Below are 23,820 nucleotides of genomic sequence, written 5' to 3' on the forward strand. Positions count from 1 at the left end.
AGGAATAAACCTAACCAAAGAAGTGAAAGACTTATACTCTGAAAACTACAAGTCACACTTAAGAGAAATTAAAGGGGACACTAATAAATGGAAACTCATCCCATGCTCATGGCTAGGAAGAATTAATATCGTCAAAATGGCCATCCTGCCCAAAGCAATATACAGATTTGATGCAATCCCTCTCAAATTACCAGCAACACTCTTCAATGAATTGGAACAAATAATTCAAAAATTCATATGGAAACACCAAAGACCCCGAATAGCCAAAGCAATCCTGAAAAAGAAGAATAAAGTAGGGGGGATCTCACTCCCCAACTTCAAGCTCTACTACAAAGCCATAGTAATCAAGACAATTTGGTACTGGCACAAGAACAGAGCCACAGACCAGTGGAACAGATTAGAGACCCCAGAAATTAACCCAAACATATATGGTCAATTAATATTTGATAAAGGAGCCATGGACATACAATGGCAAAATGACAGTCTCTTCAACAGATGGTGCTGGCAAAACTGGACAGCTACATGTAGGAGAATGAAACTGGACCATTGTCTAACCCCATATACAAAGGTAAACTCAAAATGGATCAAAGACCTGAATGTAAGTCATGAAACCATTAAACTCTCGGAAAAAAACATAGGCAAAAACCTCTTAGACATAAACATGAGTGATCTCTTCTTGAACATATCTCCCCGGGCAAGGAAAACAACAGCAAAAATGAGCAAGTGGGAGTACATTAAGCTGAAAAGCTTCTGTACAGCGAAAGACACCATCAATAGAACAAAAAGGAACCCTACAGTATGGGAGAATATATTTGAAAATGACAGATCCGATAAAGGCTTGACGTCCAGAATATATAAAGAGCTCACACGCCTCAACAAACAAAAAACAAATAACCCAATTAAAAAATGGGCAGAGGAACTGAACAGACAGTTCTCTAAAAAAGAAATACAGATGGCCAAGAGACACATGAAAAGATGCTCCACATCGCTAATTATCAGAGAAATGCAAATTAAAACTACAATGAGGTATCACCTCACACCAGTAAGGATAGCTGCCATCCAAAAGACAAACAACAACAAATGTTGGCGAGGCTGTGGAGAAAGGGGAACCCTCCTACACTGCTGGTGGGAATGTAAATTAGTTCAACCACTGTGGAAAGCAGTATGGAGGTGCATCAAAATGCTCAAAACAGACCTACCATTTGACCCAGGAATTCCACTCCTAGGAATTTACCCTAAGAACGCAGCAATCAAGTTTGAGAAAGACAGATGCACTCCTATGTTTATCGCAGCACTATTTACAATAGCCAAGAATTGGAAGCAACCTAAATGTCCATCGGTAGATGAATGGATAAAGAAGATGTGGTACATATACACAATGGAATACTACTCAGCCATAAGAAGTGGAAAAATCCAACCATTTGCAGCAACATGGATGGAGCTGGAGAGTATTATGCTCAGTGAAATAAGCCAAGCGGAGAAAGAGAAATACCAAATGATTTCACTCATCTGAGGAGTATAGGAACAAAGGAAAAACTGAAGGAACAAAACAGAAGCAGAATTACAGAACCCAAAAATGGACTAACAGGTACCAAAGGGAAAGGAACTGGGGAGGATGGGTGGGCAGGGAGAGATAAGGGGGGGGAAGAAGAAGGGGGGTATTAAGATTAGCATGCATGGGGGGAGGGAGAAAGGGGAGGGTGGGCTGCACAACACAGAGAGGACAAGTAGTGACTCTACAACATTTTGCTAAGCTGATGGACAGTAACCATAATGTGGTTGTTAGGGGGGACCTGATATAGGGGAGAGCATAGTAAACATAGTATTCTTCATGTAAGTGTAGATTAAAAATTTAAAAAAAAAAAGGAAAGAAAGAAAGAAAAGGGGGATTACTCCTTGATAGGATAAAACTATTGGTAAATCAAAGATCAACGCATGCTTTAAATATCCTTAATGTTGATCACTTAAAGGGTGTCAGATGATCAGCTATGGAGGTACTCTTTTCTGATAATATTCCTTTCTCTTAATTAAAAAAAAAAAAAAAGCAGTTACTGTGTGCTGACCTCCAATGAGTTCTGCACAGTGGTATAGAGGGCATGTCAAAGTGTGGGCAAAGGGTCTGTTTGTTTCTACGCAGAAGATCAAGGCCTAGCTTGGATACCCAGAAAATGAACTAAGATATGATATGAGGAGGAGCTTCCGGCATCAGCACTCTCTGGAGGACTTGTGCCGGGGGATGATCATCAAAAAGCCTCCACAGGGATCCGGACGATGCTGCGGTTGGGGCTGCATCCAGCCCACCGTCTCCTGGACTTGCCATAGGAATGAGGAGGGAGATGTCTGGGCTGGCATGTGCATACAGTGAGACAACGAATTTGACCGGATCTGTACTGTTGGAACTCAACCAGGAGTTGGGAGGGGTGCAAGTTGTAGCACTCCAAAATCTCATGACTATAGACTATCTATGGTTAAAAGAACATATGGGATGTGAACAGATCCCAGAAATGGGCTGCTTTAATTTGTCTGATGGTTCAAGTACAGTTGGACAATATCCATCATATCATAGATAAATTTTCACAAATGCCTAGGGTGCCTAAATGGTTTTCTTGGCTTCACTGGAGATGGATGGTAATTATAGATTTGCTTTGTTTATGTCACCGTATTCCTATTACGTTAATATGTGTGTGCAAATTAGTTAGTAGTTTAAAACCTATACATACTTAAGGTACTATACAAGAAGATATGTCAAAGAAATAATCAATCCTCCCATGTTTCCTTCATATGCTACATCTATAGCTTTTCTTCTTCCTTTCTAATTACAACCCTTAAATAGAATTCGTGCCTCATATCGAATTTACCGAGTATCATAATTCCTCCAGTTGGTAAAGATACCTCGAGACAAGTGCTGGGCATAGAAGCCACAAGGCATAAATCTGCAAAGAAGTACAAAGCTAACCTTTGCAAACAATATGGCTTCTCTCTCACTTACCAACTTTACATTTCCCTGTATGGCCCCGGAAGATGACTGGTTAGCCAGAGACGGGTAAGATTCCTCAAGGGAGGAACAACCTAAGACAGGCACAGTCGCAGGGGGGCCATCAGGTGAGAATTTGGGGATCAACAGAGGTGAGGCTCAGAACCTCACCCCCCCTGCTTTGAGAGAAATCTTCTGCATCCGTGGATGTCTTGCTGCCCTTGTCTAGCCTGGATTAATACTTAGTCCATAGGCACACACCTGATCATCTGATCATCTACATTTGCCTTCTTACAGCACTAAACTATGTTTTCTACCTTTATCTTGCATCTACCTACCACTTCAGCATTTTATTAAAAATAAAAAAAAAATAATAATAGGAGAAATGTGGGATCAACATATAAATCAAGTACAAAAATCAAACAAATATTCATATTTGACCTGATTGTTTATAGGTTATATTGCATGATCAAAACCGAAAGTTTCAGTGATGAATGCCCTTGTACTGTTCACCATGTAAGAATTTATTCACTATCTAAGAATTCATTCACCATGTAAGAACTTGTTCGTTATGCTTCAGAAGATTGGAGACTGACGAGAATTAGGCTTGAGATGGATTAATGATTGTACATTGAGCGTTGACCCCCCTATACTGAATTTTATTGTTGTTAACAACCATTTGATCAATAAATATGAGAGATGCCCTCTCAAAAAAAAAAAAAAAAAAAGAAGAGTCTAAAGGAGATGCATTTAAAAATAAAAAAATAAAAAATAAAAAAAAGATTAGCAAGCCGAATTAAAAAATACATCAAAAAGATCATCCATCATGATCAAGTAGGATTTATTCCAGGGATGCAAGGATGGTACAACGTTCGAAAATCTATCAACATCATCCACCACATCAACAGAAAGAAGGATAAAACCACATGATCATCTTCATAGATGCTGAAAAAGCATTTGACAAAATTCAACATCCACTCATGATAAAAACTCTCAACAGAATGGGTAGAGAGGGTAATATCTCAACATAATAAAGGCCATATATGACAAACCCACAGCCTATATCATAGTTAACAGTGAGAAGCTGAAAGCTTTTTCTTTAAGATTGGGAACAAGACAAGGATGCCCAGTCTCCCCACTTTTACTCAACATAGTTCTGGAGGTCCTAGTCATGGCAATCAGACAACACAATGAAATAAAAGGCATCCAGATTGGTAAGGAAGAAGTTAAACTGTCCCTGTTTGCAGATGACATGATATTGTACATAAAAGACCCTAAAGAATCCACTCCACAACTACTAGATCTAATATCTGAATTCAGCAAAGTTGCAGGATACGAAATTAATACAGAGAAATCTGTTGTACTCCTATACACTAACGATGAACTAGCAGACAGCGAAATCAGGAAAACAATTCCATTCACAATCGCATCAAAAAGAATAAAATACCTAAGAATAAACCTAATGAAGGAAGTCAAAGACTGATACTCTGAAAGCTACAAGACACCCAAGAAAGAAAACATAGGCAAAAATATCTTGAATATAAATATGAGTAGTTTTTTGCTGAATGCATCTCTTGGGCAAGGGAAACAAAATAAAAAATGAACAAATGGGACTACATCAAGCTAAAAAGTACAGGAAAGGACACCATCAGCAGAACAAAAAGGCATCCTACAGTATTGAAGAATATATTTATAAATGGCACATCTGACAAGTAGTTAACATCCAAAATACATAAAGAACTCACATGCCTCAACCCCCAAAAAGCAAATAATCCTATTAAAAAATGGGTGGAGGTATGAACAGACACTTCTCCAACGATGAAATTCAGATAGCCAACAGGAACATGAAAAGATGCTCCACATCACTAATTATCAGGGAAATTCAAATTAAAACCACAATGAGATATCACCGCACACCAGTTAGGAGGGCCAACACAGAAAAGACTAGGAACAACAAACGCTGGTGAGGATGCGGAGAAAGGGGAACCCTACTACAGTGCTGGTGGGAATGTAAACTAGTTCAACCCCTCTGGTAAGCAATATGAAGGTTCCTCACAAATCTAAAAATAGAAATACCATTTGACCCAGGAATTCCTCTCCCAGGAATTTACCCAAAGGAAACAACTTCTCAGATTCAAAGAGACATATGCACAACTATGTTTATTAAAGCCCTATTAAGAATAGCCAAGATATGGAAGTAACCTAAGTGTCCATCAGTAGATGAGTGGAGAAAGAATATGTGGTTCGTATACACAATGAAATACTATTCAGCCATAAGAAAACAACAAATCCTACAATTTTCATGTATGGAGCTAGAAGGTATTAGGCTGAGTGAAATAAGTCAGGCCGAGAAAGACAAATACCAAATGACTTCCCTCATTTGTGGAGTATAACAATGAAACAAAATTGAAGGAATAAAATAGCAGCAGACTCACAGACTCCAAGAAGGGACTAGCAGTTACCAAAGCGGAGGGAAGAGGGAGGGAGAGAGAAGGGGATTATGGTGTATCATGATTGGTGCACATGGTGTGTGTAGAGTCATGGGGAAGACAGTGTAGCGCAGAGAAGACAAATAGGGACTCTGTGGCATCTTACTATACAGATGGACAGTGACTGCAATGGGGTATGGGGGGGACTTGATAATAAGGGTGAATGTAGTAACCACATTGTTTTTCTTGTGAAACATTCATAAGGGTATATATCAATGACACCTAAAAAAAAGTGAAAGCCAATTGATGTAATATACCATATCAATATTATAAGAAACACAAACTACATTATGATCTCAATATAGGGAGAAAAGCATTTGACAAAATCCAACATCCTTTCATGATAAAAACAACTAAACAAGGAATAGAGGGGAACTTCCTCAACCTGATAAAGGGAATCTATGAAAACTCCATAGTCAACAACATGCTTAATGGTGAAAGACTGGATTCTTTTCCTGTAAGATCAAGAACAATGCAAGGATGCTCTCTTTGCCACATCTACTGTGAGAATGAAGATCATTCTTAGCAACCAGACTGTTGACATTCTAGAAAATGTCAACATCACTCTAAAGGTATGCACAGTTATTGTGAAGGGCCTCAGAGGAACCCTGTGAAGGGACTTCAATCACATCAATGTAGAGCTCAGTCTCCTTGGAAAGAAAAAGAAGAGGCTCGGGGTTGACAAATAGTGGGGAAATAGAAAGGAACTTGCTACTGCTCACACTATCCGTAGTCATGTACAGAATATGATCAAGGGTGTTATGTTGGGTTGCTGTTACAAGATGTAGTCTGTGTATGCTCACTTCCCCATCAACACTGTTATTCAGGAGAATGGTTTTCTTGTTGAAATTCAAATTCTCTTCAGCGAAAAATACATCTGCAGGGTTTGGAAGAGGCCAGGAGGCATTGCTTGTTCAGTATCTCAAGCCCAGAAAGAAAAAAAAAGTTGATTCTCGACGGAAATGACATTGAACTTGTAACAAATTCAGCTGTTTTGATTCAGCAAGCCACAACAGTTAAAAATAAGGATACCAGATAATTTTCAGATGGTAATTATGTTTTTGAAAAAGGAATAGTGCAGCAGGATGATGAATAAGATGTAAGTTATACAGCTACAGAAACAGCAAGATGCCAGATGATTCCTTAGGCTTATTTGTAGTATTGTAAAGATGCAATTAAAGCCTTACTGATAATCAATTCCATTTCTGTACATTAGCAATGAGCAAACTGATAATAAGATTAATAAAACAATTTCACTTAGAATAGCATTAAAACAATAACATACTTAGGAATAAATTAAACAAAAGTAGTGTAGGACTTGTACACTGAAAACTATAAAACATCATTAAAAGAAATTAAAGAAGGTGTAAAATAAATGGAAAAATACTCCACATTCATGGACTAGAAGATTTAACATTAAGATAGCAATACTCCCCGAAAATGATCTACAGATTCAACACAGTCCCTAACAGAATTTCAGCTGCCATTTTTCTTTTTTCAGAAATTGACACGTTGATCTTAAAATATATATGTAAATTCAAGGGATTCAGAATAGCCAAAACAATCTTGAAAAAGAACAAATTTGGAGGACTAATACTTCCTGAATTCAAAACTTACTACAAAACAATGATAACCAAAACAGTGTGGTCCTGACATAAAGATAGATGTATATATCAGTGGGATAGAACTGGCAACCTAGAAATAAAGCCATGTGTCTATGGCCAACTAGTTTTCCATAAGGAAGCTAAAAGATCCAATGGGGGAAGAATAGTTTTGTTAATAAATGGTTTTGGGACAACCATAGAGAAAAAGAATGAAGAATGTGATCCTTGCCTCTTAGCACATATGAAAATTAAATCAAAATTACTCAAAGACCTAAATGTAAGAGCTAAAATAATAAAATTCTTTAGAAGAAGGGAGGAGCCAAGATGGTGGCATGAGTAGGGCAGTGGAAATCTCCTCCCAAACCATATATATTTTTGAAAATACAACAAATACAACTATTCCTAAAAGAGAGATCAGAAGATACAGTACAACAGCCAGGCTACATGTACACCTGTGAGAACCCAGCGCCTCATGAAGGGGGTAAGATACAAGCCGCAGCCCGGTGGGACCCGAGTGCTACCCCACCCCAGCCACCCTGGCGGGAGGAGAGGAGTCAGAGCAGGCAGGGAGTGGGAACCCAGGATGGCTAACTACCCAGGCAAGTCATCTGCACCGGGAGCATAGACACAGTGCATGGTGCACTGGATACTAGGGAAACGGAACAGTAAAACCTGTGAGGGGGGTTCCCACAGCCAACGCCCCAAGGACAAAAGAAAACTGAGTGCTTTTTGAAAGTCTTAAAGGGACAGGAACCTCACAGCTGGATGGAAGTGTCCCGGCACACACAGTCCAGCAGCTGGGACTCCCAGGGAACTCCAGGTGCCCTAACCCCCTGGGTGGCAATGAAGCTCTGTGGCGCCTCAGGGCAATAAACAGCCTCTTGCCAATTCCACCTCCAGCATGGCCCCGCCATAGTGGAACAGCAGCCTGAGACCAGCCACGACCACAGCAACCATGCAGAGCATCATCCACAGCAACCAGGGCCAGACTCAGAGGCCCCATTGGCGTGCAGCTGCCCAGCACAAGCTGCTAAGGGTCGCCATTCTCAAAGGAGGGGGGCAAGGCGACAGGCAAGCAGGAAGGGACTTTGTTCTCCAAGCTGACACACATGCCAACTGCATATGACTACCTCTATTGCCATGAAAAGGCAGAAGAATTTGACACAGACAAGAATAATACAGACATCCCCTGAGAGGGAACCTGGAGAGATAGATTTAACCAATGTTGCTGAAAAAGAATTCAAATTAAAGGCCATAAACATGCTGATGGAACTTCAGAGAAAAATGCAAAAGCTAATGGATAAAGTTGGGGGTAGAATACAGAAATAAGACAATCTCTGGAAGGACTTAAAAGCAGAATGGATGAGGTGCAGGTGGCTGTTAATGGAATTGAAATCAGAATGGAATGCAGAGAAGCTGACACAGAGAGAGATAAAAGGATCTCCAGGAATGGAACAATATTAAGAGAACTGTGTGACAAATCCAAAAGGAACAATATCTGCATTATAGGGGTATCAGAAGAAGAGAGAGAGAAAAAGGGATAGAAAGTGTCTTTGAAGAAATAATTGCTGTAAACTTCCCCAAACTGGGGGAGGAAATAGGCTCTCAGACCATGGAAGCACACAGAACTCCCAACAGAAGGGACCGAAGGAGGACAACACAAAGAGACATAATAATTAAAATGGCAATGATCAAGGACAAGGACAGAGTATTAAAAGCAGCCAGAGAGAGAAAAACGGTCACCTACAAATGAAAACCCATCAGGCTATCATCAGACTTCTCAACAGAAACCTTACAGGCCAGAAGAGAATGGCATGATATAGTTAATGCAATGAAACAGAAGGGCCTTGAACCAAGAATACTGTATCCAGCAGAAATTTCATTTAAATATGAAGGAGGGATAAAACAATTCCCAGAAAAGCAAAAGTTTGTCTCCCACAAACCACCTCTACAGCATATTCTAGAGGGACTGTTCTAGATAGAAGCACTCCTAAGGCTAAATAGATGTCACCAGAGAAAATAAAATCATACCAAACAAGCAGACCAATCAAATATTAACTAAAGGCAAAAAAATGAAATCAACTACCCACAAAAGCAGTAAAAAGAAACACAAAGGAGCACAAAATACAACACCTAGCATATAAAGAATGCAGGAGGAGGAATAGGAAGGGAGAGAAATAAAGAATCATCAGACTGTTTTTATAATAGCTCAATAAGTGAGTTAAATTAGATAGTAAGATAGTAAAGAAGCTAACTCGAACCCTTGGTAACCACGAATCTGAAGCGAGCAATAGCAATAAGTACATATCTTTCAATAATCACCCTAAATGTAAATGGACTGAATGCACCAATCAAAAGACACAGAGTAACAATGGATAAAAAAGCAAGACCCATTACATACTGCTTATAAGAGACACACCTCAAACCCAAAGACATGCACAGACTAAAAGTCAAGGGATGGAAAAAGATATTTCATGCAAACAACAGGGAGAAAAAAGCAGGCATTGCAGTACTACTATCAGACAAAATAGACTTAAAAAAAAGAAAGTAACAAGAGATAAAGAAGGATATTACATAATGATAAAGGGCTCAGTCCAACAAGAAGATATAAACATTGTAAATATATGTGCATCTAATACAGGAGAACCAACATATGTGAAACAAATGCTAACAGAATCAAAGGAGGAAATAGAATGCAATGCATTCATTTTGGGAGACTTCAACACACCACTCACTCCAAAGGACAGATCCACCAGACAGAAAATAAGGAAGGACACAGAGGCACTGAACAACACATAAGAAAAGATGGAACTAACAGACATCTACAGAACTCTACACCCAAAAGCAACAGGATAAACATTCTTCTCAAGTGCACATGGAACTTTCTCCAGAATAGACCACATACTAGGCCACAAAAAGAGCCTTAGTAAATTCAAGAAGAGTGAAATTCTACCAACCAACTTCTCAGACCACAAAGGTATAAAACTAGAAATAAATTGTACCAAGAAAGCAAAAAGGCTCACAAACACATGGAGGCTTAACAACATGCTCCTAAATAATCAATGTATCAACTACCAAATTAAAATAGAGATCAAGCAATATATGGAAACAAATGACAACAAAACACAAAGCCCCAACTACTGTGGGAGGCAGCGAAAGCAGTTTTAAGAGGAAAGTATATAGCAATCCAGGCATATTTAAAGAAGGAAGAACAAACCCAAATGAATAGTCTAATGTCACAATTATCAAAATTGGAAAAAGAAGAACAAATGAGGCCTAAAGTCAGGAGAAAGAGGGACATAATAAAGATCAGAGAAGAAATAAATAAAATTGAGAAGAATAAAACAATAGAAAAATCAATGAAACCAAGAGTTGGTTCTTTGAAAAAATAATCAAAATAGATAAGCCTCTAGCCAGACTTATTAAGAGAAAAAGAGAATCTACACACATCAACAGAATCAGAAACGAGAAAGGAAAAATCACGACAGACCCCAGAGAAATACAAAGAATTATTAGAGAATACTGTGAAAACCTTTATATGCTAACAAGCTGAAAAACCTAGAAGAAATGGACAACTTCCTAGAAAAACACAACCTTCCAAGACAGAGCAAGGAAGAAACAGAAAACATAAACAGACCAATTACCAGCAACGAAACTGAAGCCGTAATTTAAAAACTACCCAAGAGCAAAACCCCCAGGCCAGATGGATTTACCATGGAATTTCATCGGACATACATAGAAGACATAATACCCATTCTCCTTAAAGTTTTCCAAAAAATAGAAGAGGAGGGAATACTCCCAAACTCATTGTATGAACACAGCATCACCCTAACACCAAAACCAGGCAAAGACCCCTCAAAAAAAGAAAATTACAGACCAATATCCCTGATGAACATAGATGCAAAAATACTCAACAAAATATTACCAAACCGAATTAAAAAATACATCAAAAGTATCACACCATGACCAAGTGGGATTCATCTCAGGGATGCAAGGATGGTAGAACATTCGAAAATCCATCAATATCATCCACCACATCAACAAAAAGGACAAAAACCATATGATTATCTCCATAGAGGCTGAAAAAGCATTCGACAAAATTCAACATCCATTCATGATAAAAACTCTCAACAAAATGGGCACACAGGGCAACTACCTCAATGTAATAAAGGCCATATATGACAAACCCACAGCCAAAATCATACTGAACAGTGAGAAGCTGAAAGCTTTTCCTCTAAGATCAGGAACAAGACAGGGATGACCACTCTCCCCACTATTATTCAACATAGTACTGGAGGTCCTAGCCATGGCAATTAGACAAAACAAAGAAATACAAGGAATCTAGATTGGTAAAGAAGAATTCAAACTGTCACTATTTGCAGATGACATGATATTGTACATAAAAAACCCTAAAGACTCCACTACAAAACTACTCGAACTAATATCGGAATTCAGCAAAGTTGCAGGATACAAAATTAATACACAGAAATCTGTGGCTCTCCTACACACTAACAATTAACTAATAGAAAGAGAAATCAGGAGAACAATTCCATTCACAATTGCATCAAAAAGAATAAAATACATAGGACTAAACCTAACCAAGGAAGTGAAAAACCTATACCCTGAAAACTACAAGATACTCTTAAGCGAAATTAAGGAGGATACTAGCAAATGGAAACTCATCCCATGCTCCTGGCTAGGAAGAATTAATATTGTTCTAATGGTCATCCTGCCCAAAGCAATCTACAGCTTCAATGGAATCCCTATAGCATTACCAAAAGCATTCTTCAACGAACTGGAACAAATAGTTAAAAAATTCATATGGAACCACCTAAGAAATTGAATAGCCAAAGCAATCCTGAGAAGGAAGAATAAAGTGGGGGGTGATCTTGCTCCCCAACTTCAAGCTCTACTACAAAGCCACAGTAATCAATACAATTTGGTATTGGCACAAGAACAGATCCACAGACCAGTGGAACAGAATAGAGACTCCAAACATTAACCCAAACATACATGGTCAATTAATATATGATAAAGGAGCCATAGACATACAATGGGGAAATGACACCATCTTCAACAGTTGGTGGTGGCAGAACTGGACAGATACATGTAAGAGAATGAAACTGGATCATTGTCTAACCCCATACACAAAAGTAAATTCAAAATGGATCAAAGACCTGAATGTAAGTCATGAAACCATAAAACTCTTAGAAAAAAACATAGGCAAAAATCTCATGGACATAAACATGAGTGACTTCTTCCTGAACATATCTCCCTGGGCTAGGGAAACAAAGGCAAAAATGAACAAGTCGGACTATATCAAGCGAAAAAGTTTCTGTACAGCAAAGGACACCATCAATAGAACAAAAGGTATCCTACAGTATGGGAGAATATATTCATAAATGACAGATCCGATAAAGGATTGACATCCAAAATATATAAAGAGCTCAGACACCTCAGCAAACAAAAAGCAAATAACCCAATTAAAAAATGGGCAGAGGAGCTGAATAAACAGTTCTCTAAAGAAATCCAGATGGCCAACAGGCACATGAAAAGATGCTCCACATCGCTAATCATCAGAGAAATGCAAATTAAAACCACAATGAGATATCAGCTCACATCAGTAAGGATCGCCATCATTGAAAAGACAAACAACAACAAATGTTGGTGAGGTTGTGGAGAAAGGGGAAGTCTCCTACACTGCTGGTGGGAATGTAAATTAGTTCAACCATTGTGGAAAGCAGTATGGAGGTTCCTCAAAATGCTCAAAATAGAAATACCATTTGACTCAGGAATTCCACTTCTAGGAATTTACCCTAAGAATGCAGCACTCCAGTTTGAAAAAGACAGATGTACCCCTATGTTTATCGCTGCACTGTTTACAGTAGCCAAGATATGGAAGCAACCTAAATGTCTATCAGTAGATGAATGGATAAAGAAGATGTGGTACATATACACAATGGAATATTACTCAGCCATAAGAAAAAAACAGATCCTACCATTTGCAACAACATGGATGGAGATAGAGGGTATTATGCTCAGTGAAATAAGCCAGGTGGAGAAAGACAAGTACCAAATGATTTCACTCATTATGTGGAGTACAAGTACAAAGAAAAACTGAAGGAACAAAACAGCAGCAGAATCACAGAACCTAATAATGGAATAACAGTTACCAAAGGGAAAGGGACTGGGGTGGATGGGTGGGAAGGGAGTGATAATGGGGGGGGGGGTGGAGAAGAAAGGGGACACTACGAATAGCATGTATAATGTGGGCAGAGGCACGGGGAGGGCTGTGCAACACAGAGAAGACAAGTACTGACTCTACAGCATCTTACTACGCTGATGGACAGTGACTGTAATGGGGTTTGTGGGGGGACTTGGTGAAGGGGGGAGCGTAGTGAACATAATGTTCTTCATGTAATTGTTGATTAATGATACAAAAAAAAATTCTTTAGAAGAAAACATAGGAGCAAATATTCATGACTTTGGATTTGGCAGTTGATTCTTAGGTATGATACCAAAAACATGAGCAACAAAAGAAAAATAGATAAACTATTTTCATTAAAGTTAAAAAAATTTATGCATCAAAGGGCATTATCAAAATAGGGAAAAGGAAACCCACAGAATGGGAGAAAATATTTGCAAGTCATATATCTGATCAGGTACTTGTATCTAGAATATGTAAAAGATTCTTACAACTTCATAATAAAAAAGACAACCCAATTAAAAATTGGGCAAAAAGTCTAAAGAGATGTCACTCCAAATAGACATACAAATGGTCAATGGACATATGAAGAGATGCTCAGTGGTATTAGTTGTCAGGAAAATCAGTCATCAGTAAATCAAAACCAAAACCACAACAGGATATCACTATACATTCACCAGGATTGCTAGAATAAAAAAGTAAGATAATACAAGTATTGGCATGGAGGTGGAGAAATCACAAGCCTCATACACTACTGTTGACAATATAAAATTGTGCAGCCACTTTGGGAACTAGTCTGGAAGATCCTTGAATTATTATACCTATAGTTACCATATGACCTAGCTATATACCCAGGAGAAACGAAAACATGATCCACACAAAAACTTGCACACAAATGTTTACAGCTGTATTATTTCTAATAGCCAAAAGATGGAAACACCTCAACCATCAACTAATGAATGGATAACATGCAGTATATTCATACAATGGAATATAATTTGACCATAAAAAAAAGAATACATGCACAACTTGTATGAACCTTGAAAATATTATACTAACTGAAAGAAGCCAGTCACAAAAGTCCACATATTATATGATTCAATTTATATGAAATTTCCAACAATGAAAATCTATAGAGACACACAGTAGATTAGTGGTTGCTTAGGATTCTTAAAGGGATAGCAGAGATGGAGGTTTGATAGGTAAAGGGCAGGGGTATCTTTCTGAGGCGATGGACTGTTGATGGTTGCATATATCTGTGAATATACTAAAATCTACTGAATTATACACTTTAATACGTGAATTTTATGGCATGTGAATGATTTCTCAATAAAGCTATTTTTAGAATTATATTCTGTATAACATTCCTTTGAGCCTGACTTCTTTAGCTTATAATAGTATTTGTGATATTCATCTATATTTTTGTATGTGTCAGAAGTGCATTCCTTTTATTGCTTTGTAGTGTAGTTCATTGCATGAACATACACAATTTATTTATGTTTAGTTTAATAGATACTACCAAACAGTTTTCCAAAGTGGTTGCACCAACTCACATTTTCACCAGCAATTTATCAGAGCTCCAGTTGCATCCCATCCTTCATAACACCTGGTATATTAATTTTAGCCATTTTAGTGAGTGTACACTGATCCCTCATTGTGGTCTTAATCTGAATTTCTGATGAGGAATTATGTTGAGCATCTTTTCCTTTGCTTACTGACATCTTCTTTTGTGAAGTTCCTGTTCAGTTCTTTTGACCATTTTTACTGGGCTGTCTTTTCTTGTTGAGTTTTAAGAGTTTTTTATATATTCTGGAATTTGTCACACTTATGTATTGACATACCTTCTTCCTGTCTATGACTTGTCTTTTTCTTATCTCAATGGTATCTTTGACAAACTGAAGTTCTCAGTTGTAATGAAGTCTACTTTATCAATATTTTCTTTTATAGTTGTTAATTTTTTTATATCTCCAAGGTCATAAAGATATATAGTCTCTTACATTTCTTTGTAAAAACCTTATTGTACCTTTCACCATTATCCATCTCAAATCAATGTTTCCATATGATATGACAGAAGGTCATGGTTCATTGTTTTCCACATGGATATCTAATTGCTCTAGCACTATTTGTTTAAAAAAGAAAATCTTCCCTGCTGAATATCACTGGGCACCTTTGTCATAAATAAAATGATCACATGTGAAACTATTTCTGGAATCTCCTTTTGGACACACTATTCTGTGGTGTAAGTCCTTAAACTCATTTTTTCCAAGATTGTTCTTCACATCTCTATAGAAATTTTAATACAATCTCCTCAATTTCCACAAGTAAATCAGCTGCGATTTTCACTGGGATTATTTTGAATCTATAGATCAAATTGGGAAAATTGACATCTTAACAATATTAAGTTTTCTAGTCTATGAACATGGTCTATATCTTCATTTAGGCCTTTAAAATTTTCTCTAGGCAATGTCTATGTTTTAAAGTTTCCAGTGTAGAGGTCTTCTTCATCTTTCACTAAACTGATTACTAGGCATTTGATGGGTTTTGATGCTATTGAAAAAGGTATTTTGAAAGTTCATTTTCCAGTTATTTCTTGCTGGTACACAGAAATATAACTAATTTTGTGTACTGAATTGTATCCAGAAACCATACCAAATTCATTAAAGAAAAACTTTATTTAAAATAAAACATATATGGAAAACCATTGTGTGTGTATTTGTTGTTGCTGAATTCTTGGGATAAACCCTACTTGGTTATGATACATTATCCTTCTTATAAATTGTTGGATTCAATTTTCTAAAAATTTCTTTACTATTTTTGCATCTATTATTTTAAGATACTGACCTGTATTTTTCTTTTTCTGAAATGCCCTCCTCAGAATTTGTCATTAGAGTCATGCTGACCTCATAAAATCAACATAGCACCTCTTTCTCTATTTTCTATAAGAGATATTTTTTATAGGATTGTTATTATTTTTCCAGAAGAATTTATACAAGTGAAGCAATTTTCTTTGTGGGAAGGTATTTAAAGATAGATTTCTTTAATACATTTGGACTAGTAAAGTACTCTACATAGGATTATTCCAATTCTCTTTGGGGCAATTTTCTTCAGAATATTTTGAAGAAACTTTAGATTCTACATATAAGTGAAATCATATAGCATATGTTTTTTTCTCTGACTTACTTCACTAAGCATAACTTCATCACAGACATGTCTCCTGAAACTGTGACCCCCTACTAAATTTCTTCAGTGACTCCATGACCCTATAACCAAAGTCCCTACTCACTGCCATTAGGGCTTTGCTTTGTATTATTAGAGTAAGCTTATGCTGCCTGTGAAGCATAATTCAAATGGAATGCCGACAAAAGTGAAGATTTTTAGGAGTAACTTCTACCAAAGATATTAGGGTATCTCCCAATAATTGTTTAATTTCCTTTGGGGAAAATTTCCTAAATTCAGGCTTTCATATCTCTGTGGCTTCAGTCCTGGTCTAAAATGTATACTAGAAAATCCTTTCAAGTTTTGTCATTTTGTTTAATGTGCCTGTGGCTCAGCTCCAGTTGCCTTTTCTCTTGGCTATTTTCAAAACTATCATCTCTGAGAATTTCTTATTCATGGAGAACTAATCTCTCATCCAAAAGCAACCCATGACTAATTACTAGTTATTAAGCCAAATGGAGGGACCAAGCAAAGACTGCCTACTGAAGGAATAATAAATTAATCCTAGTTTTGGTATGTACAGATGAACAGAAAAAAATTATTTATAATCCAACCTGAGCCTTGATAAATGGTAGCTTCTATATACTACAATTGGATAAATTAGAATGATCCTTCCAGTTCTCAGCTGAGATGTCATAATATATAAATATATGATATATGAAAAAATAGACAATCCTCTGCCCTGTCACATGAACTGCATTTCTGCTGGTAGAAAACCCATGATGGGTTCTGTTTTAAAGTTCTCAGGAGGTTTGCCATGTTTGTCATAACTGTTAAGACTTTCAGTAATGACACTTGATGAATGCTTTATGCCAAGGTTAAAATTACCATCAACAAAATTGAATTGGTAACCAAAAAGTTACATAAGAACAAAACCCCTGAACCAGATAGATGGCTTCACCACTGAATTTTATCAAACATTTAGTGAAGACCTAATAACCATCCTCCTTAAAGTTTTCCAAAAAGTAGAAGAGGAGGGAATACTCCCAAACTCATACTATGAGGCCACCATCACTCTAATACCAAAACCAGGCAAAGACACCACAAAAAAGAATATTATACACCAATATCCCTGATGAGTATAGATGCAAAAATACTCAACAAATTAGTAGCAGAGCAAATTGAAAAATACACAAAACAGATCATCCATCAAGATCAAGTAGGATTTATTCCAGGAATGCAAGGATGGTACAATATATGAAAATCCATCAACATCATCTACCACATCAACAAAAAGAATAATAAAAACCACATGATCATCTCCATAGATGCTGAAAAAGCATTCACCAAAACTCAACATCCATTCATGATAAAAACTCTCAACAAAATGAGTATAGAGGGCAAGGATATCAATATCATAAAGGCCATATAAGACAAACGAATAGCCACCACCATAATTAAAAGCAAAAAACTGAAAGCTCTTTCTCTAAGATTGGGAACAAGACAAGGTTGCCTGATCTACCCCCTTTTATTCCACGTAATACTGGAGGTCCTAGCCACAGTAATAAGACAACACAAAGAAATAAAAGGCATCCAGATTGGTAAGGAAGAGTTAAACTGTCACTGCTTGCAGATGACATGATATTGCACATAAAAAATCCTTAAGAATCCACTAAAAAATACTAGAACTAAAAACCAAATGCAACAAATTTGCAGAATACAAAATTAATACACAGAAATCTGTTTCATTCCCATATACTAACGATAAACTAGCAGAAAGAGAATCAGGAAAACAATTCCATTCACAATTGCATCACAAATAATAAAATACCTAGGAATAAACCCAACCAAAGAGGTAGAAAATCTATGCCCTGAAAACTATAAGACACTCATGAGAGAAATTAAAGAAGATATCAATAAATGGAAACACATCCCATCCTCACGTATAGGAAGAATTAATATTGTCAAAATGGCCAAGCTGCCTAAAGTAACCTATAGATTCAATGAAATCCCTATCAAAATACCAACAGCATTCTTCAATGAACTAGAGAAAATAATTCTAAAATTCATATTGAATGACAAAAGACCCTGAGTAGACAAAGCAATCTGGAGAAGGAAGAATAAAGCTGGGGGGATTACACTCCCTGACTTCAAGCTCTACTACAAAGCCACAGTAATCAAGACAATTTGGTACTGGCACAAGAACATACCCAAAGACTAATGGAACAGACTAAAGAGCCCAGATATAAACCCAAGTATATATGGACAATTAATATACAAAAAAGGAGTCATCGACATACAATGGGGAAATGACAGCCACTTCAACAGCTGGTGTTGGCAAAACCAAACAGCTACATGCAAGAGAAAGAAACTGGGTTATTGTCTAACTCCATAACAAAAGTAAACTCGAAATGGATCAAAGACATGAATGTAAGTCATGAAACTCTAAAAGTCACAGAAGAAAACATAGGCAAAAATATCCTGAATATTATTATAAGCACCTTTTTCTGAATACATCTTGTCAAACAGGGGAACCAAAAGCAGAAATGAACACATGGGACTGCGTCAAACTTAAAAGCTTCTGTACAGGAAAGGACACCATCAACAGAACAAAAATGCATCCTATAGTATGGGAGAATATATTTGTAAATGACATATCTGACAAGGGGTTAACATCTAAAATATATAAAGAACTCACACACCTAAACACCCAACAGGCAAATAACCCGGGTAAAAAATGGGTAGAGGATATGAACAGATAATTCTCCAAAGAAGAAATTCAGATGGCCATTAGGAACATGAAAAGATGCTCCACATCACTAATTATCAGGGAAATGCAAATTAAAACCACAATGAGATATCACCTCACACCAGTTAGGATGACCAGTATCGAAAACACTAAGAACAACAAATGCTGGTGAGGATGTGGAGAGAGGGGAACCCTTCTACACTGCTGGTGGGAATGTAAGCTAATGCAACCATTGTGGAAAGCAATATGGAGGTCCCTCCAAATACTAAAAATAGAAACACCATTTGACCCGAGAATTCCACTCCTAGAAATTTACCCAAAGAATATAATTTCTCAGATTCAAAAGACATATGCAACCCTATGTTTATTGCAGCACTATTTACAATAGCCAAGATAGGGAAGCAACCTAGGTGTCCATCAGTAGATGAATGGATAAAGAAGGTGTGGTACTTATACACAATGGAATACTACTCAGAAATAAGAAAGAAACAAATTTTACAATTTACAACAACATGGATGGAGCTGGAGGATATTATGCTCAGTGAAATAAGCCAGGCAGAGAAAGACAAGTACCAAATGATTTCCCTCATTTGTGGAGTATAACGTAGCAAACTGAAGGAACAAAACAGCAACAGACTCACAGAATCCAAGAATGGACTAGAGGTTACCAAAGGGGAAGAGTGTGGGAGGGCGGGTGGGGAGGGAGGGAGAAGGGTATTCAGGGGGTATTATGATTGGCAGAAATGGTGTGGGGGGGGAATAGGGGGAAGAGAGTGTAGCACAGAGAAGGCAAATAGTGACTCTGTGGCATCTTACTACACTGATGGGCAGTGACTACAATGGGGTATGGGGGGGACACGATAATGGGTGAATGTAGTAACCACATTGTTTTTTCATGGGAAACCTTCATAAGAGTGTATATCAATAATACCTTAATAAAAGAAAATTGGGAACAAGACAAGGATGTCCACTCTCTGCATTTTTATTCAACATAGTTCTGGAGGTCCTAACCACAGCATTCAGACAACACAAAGAAATAAAAGGCATCCAGACTTGTAAGAAAGAAGTTAAACTGTCACTGTTTGCAGATGACATGACATTTTACATAAAAATCCCTAAGGAATCCACTCCACAACTACTAGAACTAATATCTGAACTGAGCAAAGTGTGGGCTACAGAACTAATATGCAGAAATCCATTGAATTCCTACACACTAATGATGAACTAGCAGAAAGAGAAATCAGAAGAAACCTTCATAAGAGTGTATATCAGTAATACCTTATAAAAATTAAAAAAAAGAAATCAGGAAAACAACTCCTTCCACAATTGCATCAAAAAGAATAAAATACCTAGGAATAAACCTAACTAAGGAAGTGAAAGACCTATACCCTAAAAACTACAAGATACTCTTGAGAGAATTTAGAAGACATTAATAAATGGAAATTCATCCCATGCTCTTGCATAGGAAGAATTAATATTGTCAAAATGGCCATCCTGCATAAAGCAATATACAGATTCAATGCAATCGCTATTAAAATACTGACAGCATTCTTCAATGAGCTGGAACAAATAGTTCTAAAACTCATGTGGAACCACAAAAGACCCTGAATAGCCAAAACAATTCTGAGAAGGAAGAATAAAGCAGGGGGGATTACACTCCCCAACTTCAAGCTCTCCTACAAAGCCATAGTAATCAAGACAATTTGGTACTGGCACAAAAAACAGACCCATAGATCAATTGAACAGACTAGAGAATCCAGATATAAACCCAGGCACATATGGTCAATTATTATACAATAAAGGAGCTATGGATATACAATGGGGAAATGACAACCTCTTCAACAACTGGTGTTGGCAAAATTGGACAGGTACATGTATGATAATGAAACTGGATTATTGTCTAACTCCATACACAAAAGTAAAGTTCAAATGGATCAAAGACCTGAATGTAAGTCATGAAACCCTAAAACTCTTAGAAGAAAACATAGGCAAAACTTCTTGAATATAAAGATGAGCAACTTTCTCATGAACATATTTTCCTGGGCAAGAGAAACAAAAGCAAAAATGAACAAGTGGGACTATATTAATCCAAAAATCTTCTGTACAGCAAAGGACACCATCAGTAGAACAAAAAGGGAGAATATAGTATGGGAGAATATAGTCATAAATGACATATCCGATAAGGGGTTGACACCCAAAATATATTGAGCTCATGTACCTCAACAATCAAAAGCAAATTACACAATTAAAAAATTCCCAGAGGATGTGAACAGACACTTCTCCAAAGAATAAATTCAGATGGCCAACAGGCACATGAAAAAATGTTCCACATTGCTAATCATCAGAGAAATGCAAATTAAAACCACAATTAGATATCACCTCACACCAGTTAGGATGGCCAACATTCAAAAGACAAACAACAAATGCTGGTGAGGATGTGGAGAAAGGGGAACCCTCCTACACTGCTGGTGAGAATGTAAATTAGTTCAACCATTGTGGAAAGCAATATGGAGGTTCCTCAAAAAACTAAAAGTAGAAATACTATTTGACCCAGGAATTCCACTCCTTGGAATTTACACAAAGAAAACAAGATCCTAGATTCGAAAAGACATATGTACCCCTATGTCTATCACAGCACTATTTACAATAGCCAAGATATGGAAACAACCTAAGTGTCCATCAGTAAATGAATGGATAAAGAAGATGTGGTACATATATCCAGTGGATACTCAGCCATAAGAAGAAAAAAAATCCTACTATTTGCAACAACATGGATGGAGCTAGAGGGTATTGTGCTCAGTGAAATAAGTCACGTGGAGAAAGACAAGCACTAAATGATATCACTCATCTGTGGAACATAACAACAAAGCAACAACTGAAGGAACAAAAGAGCAGCAGACTCACAGAAACCAAGAATGGACTAACAGTTACCAAAGGTAAAGGGACTGTGGAGAGTGGGTGGGAAGGGACGGATAAGGTGATTAAGAGGCATTATGATTAGCACACATAATATAGTGGGGGCATGGGGAAGGCCGTATAACACAGAGAAGACAAGTAGTGACTCTATAGCATCTTACTATGCTGATGGTCAGTGACTGTAATGGGGTATGTGGTGGAGACTTGATAATGGGGGGAATCTAGTAACCATGATGTTGCTCATGTCATTGTATATTAATGATATCTTAAGAAAAAAAACTCTTATGAAGTAGTTATGCACTGTGCTGAACAGAGAATTTTACCTTCCTCCATTCTGATATTAATGGTTACCTTGCTAAATTAATCACAGCCATTAAATTTATGTAATATACAGACAGTTTTTGTTTTACTCTGATGCTTGCCTGAAGACTCTGCTGTAAGTTACTTGCCAGTTTGTGTCTTCAACAAACATCAGTCTCATCATCTCAAACAAAAAGGACTGCAGAAGGTATTTCAAACTATTGATGTGTCAGAATATTCCTGGGCACATGTTTCTGAGTTGATACTACACAGACAATTTTAAGACCATACCAATACAGTTAGTGAGGATTTCCAGTTTTTGTTTTTGTTTTAGTTTAGAAGGATACAGCTTAATGAGGGCATACCCCTACCTCAAGATCCAGCAGAACACTAATTACATGTGACTACATAAATGGAGGAGGGAAATTTTATTGTGGTTATTTATTTGAATATTATTGATGTTCTTTTCTGAATATATGGCAAAATTATTTTTCTTTGTAAGTTATTTGTTGCTCAAAACAACTTAGTCGATGCTGCTTCCATAAAATAAATAAAAAATGAACAAATATGATTCTCACTCACATCCTCTGCATCCTACCCCTTCACTGAATTCAGAAACTTACTTGTCTCTCTATTTTTCATGGCAATATAGTTACTTGCATTGATCCTATAAGAATGTGTCCTCCTTTTATTTTTAACCAGAATATAAGTGGAGAAATTCTGCAATCAAGGCCTTACATGGAGTATCATTTCTGAGAATGATGGCCATTTAACCAGGTATGATAACATACTTTTATAAGGACGAAGGTTGATCTTACCTGAACTTCATGGAGCAAATGCGTACATAGCCCTCTGAAGGAACTGTTCTTGCACCTGACTCAGAGGTCGTAAACATGATAGGAACATCAAACTAGGAACCTTAGTAAATTTGGAGGACCTTGAGAAGAGATGACTTTCTTCAAATTTGTAAGTACTACAGGTGAAATCTGGTAGAGAGAGGTTCTTGGCCTTGGTTTCTTTGCTGTGGACTAGGAAAAGACCTCACACACACAGGGCAATTCACAGTTTTGCATATACTTGTAAATTCACTTCCTAATTGCTCTTGTGTGTTTGTGTTTCAATTCTCTTTTGAACAAGTTTTAACATCTAACTAGTTCCTTTATTAATTGATTAGTTAAATAAACCTTTGTCCTGTGTTCAAAAAATGAAAATGGAAATTAAAACCTTAAAAAGAGAGGAAATGAAAGATTTGGAAGAAGATAAGCAAAGGAGATCCAAAACATATACAAAGTCTCCAAAGAAGAAAATTGAAACAATGAAATAAAACAAATGTTCAGAAACAGTTCTAGAAAGGTTTCTAGAAAAAGAGGAATATTTGGCTCACATGCTCCAGAAAAAACTGCCTTGGAATCTTCTGCACTAAGACA

At 37.1% G+C, this 23,820-nt stretch overlaps 1 protein-coding gene and 1 pseudogene across 1 annotated transcript in view; one reads left to right on the forward strand and one right to left on the reverse strand.

Moving 5' to 3' along the window:
- Positions 1–23,820, reverse strand: part of TEX11 (testis expressed 11) — a 391,628-nt gene that overhangs the window by 55,319 nt on the left and 312,489 nt on the right. The window lies entirely within an intron of this gene.
- Positions 5,973–6,559, forward strand: LOC108390561 (large ribosomal subunit protein uL6 pseudogene; annotated as a pseudogene).

This window comes from Manis javanica, chromosome X (genome assembly GCF_040802235.1).
Source record: "Manis javanica isolate MJ-LG chromosome X, MJ_LKY, whole genome shotgun sequence".
In the NCBI taxonomy this organism is placed as follows: Eukaryota; Metazoa; Chordata; class Mammalia; order Pholidota; family Manidae; genus Manis; species Manis javanica.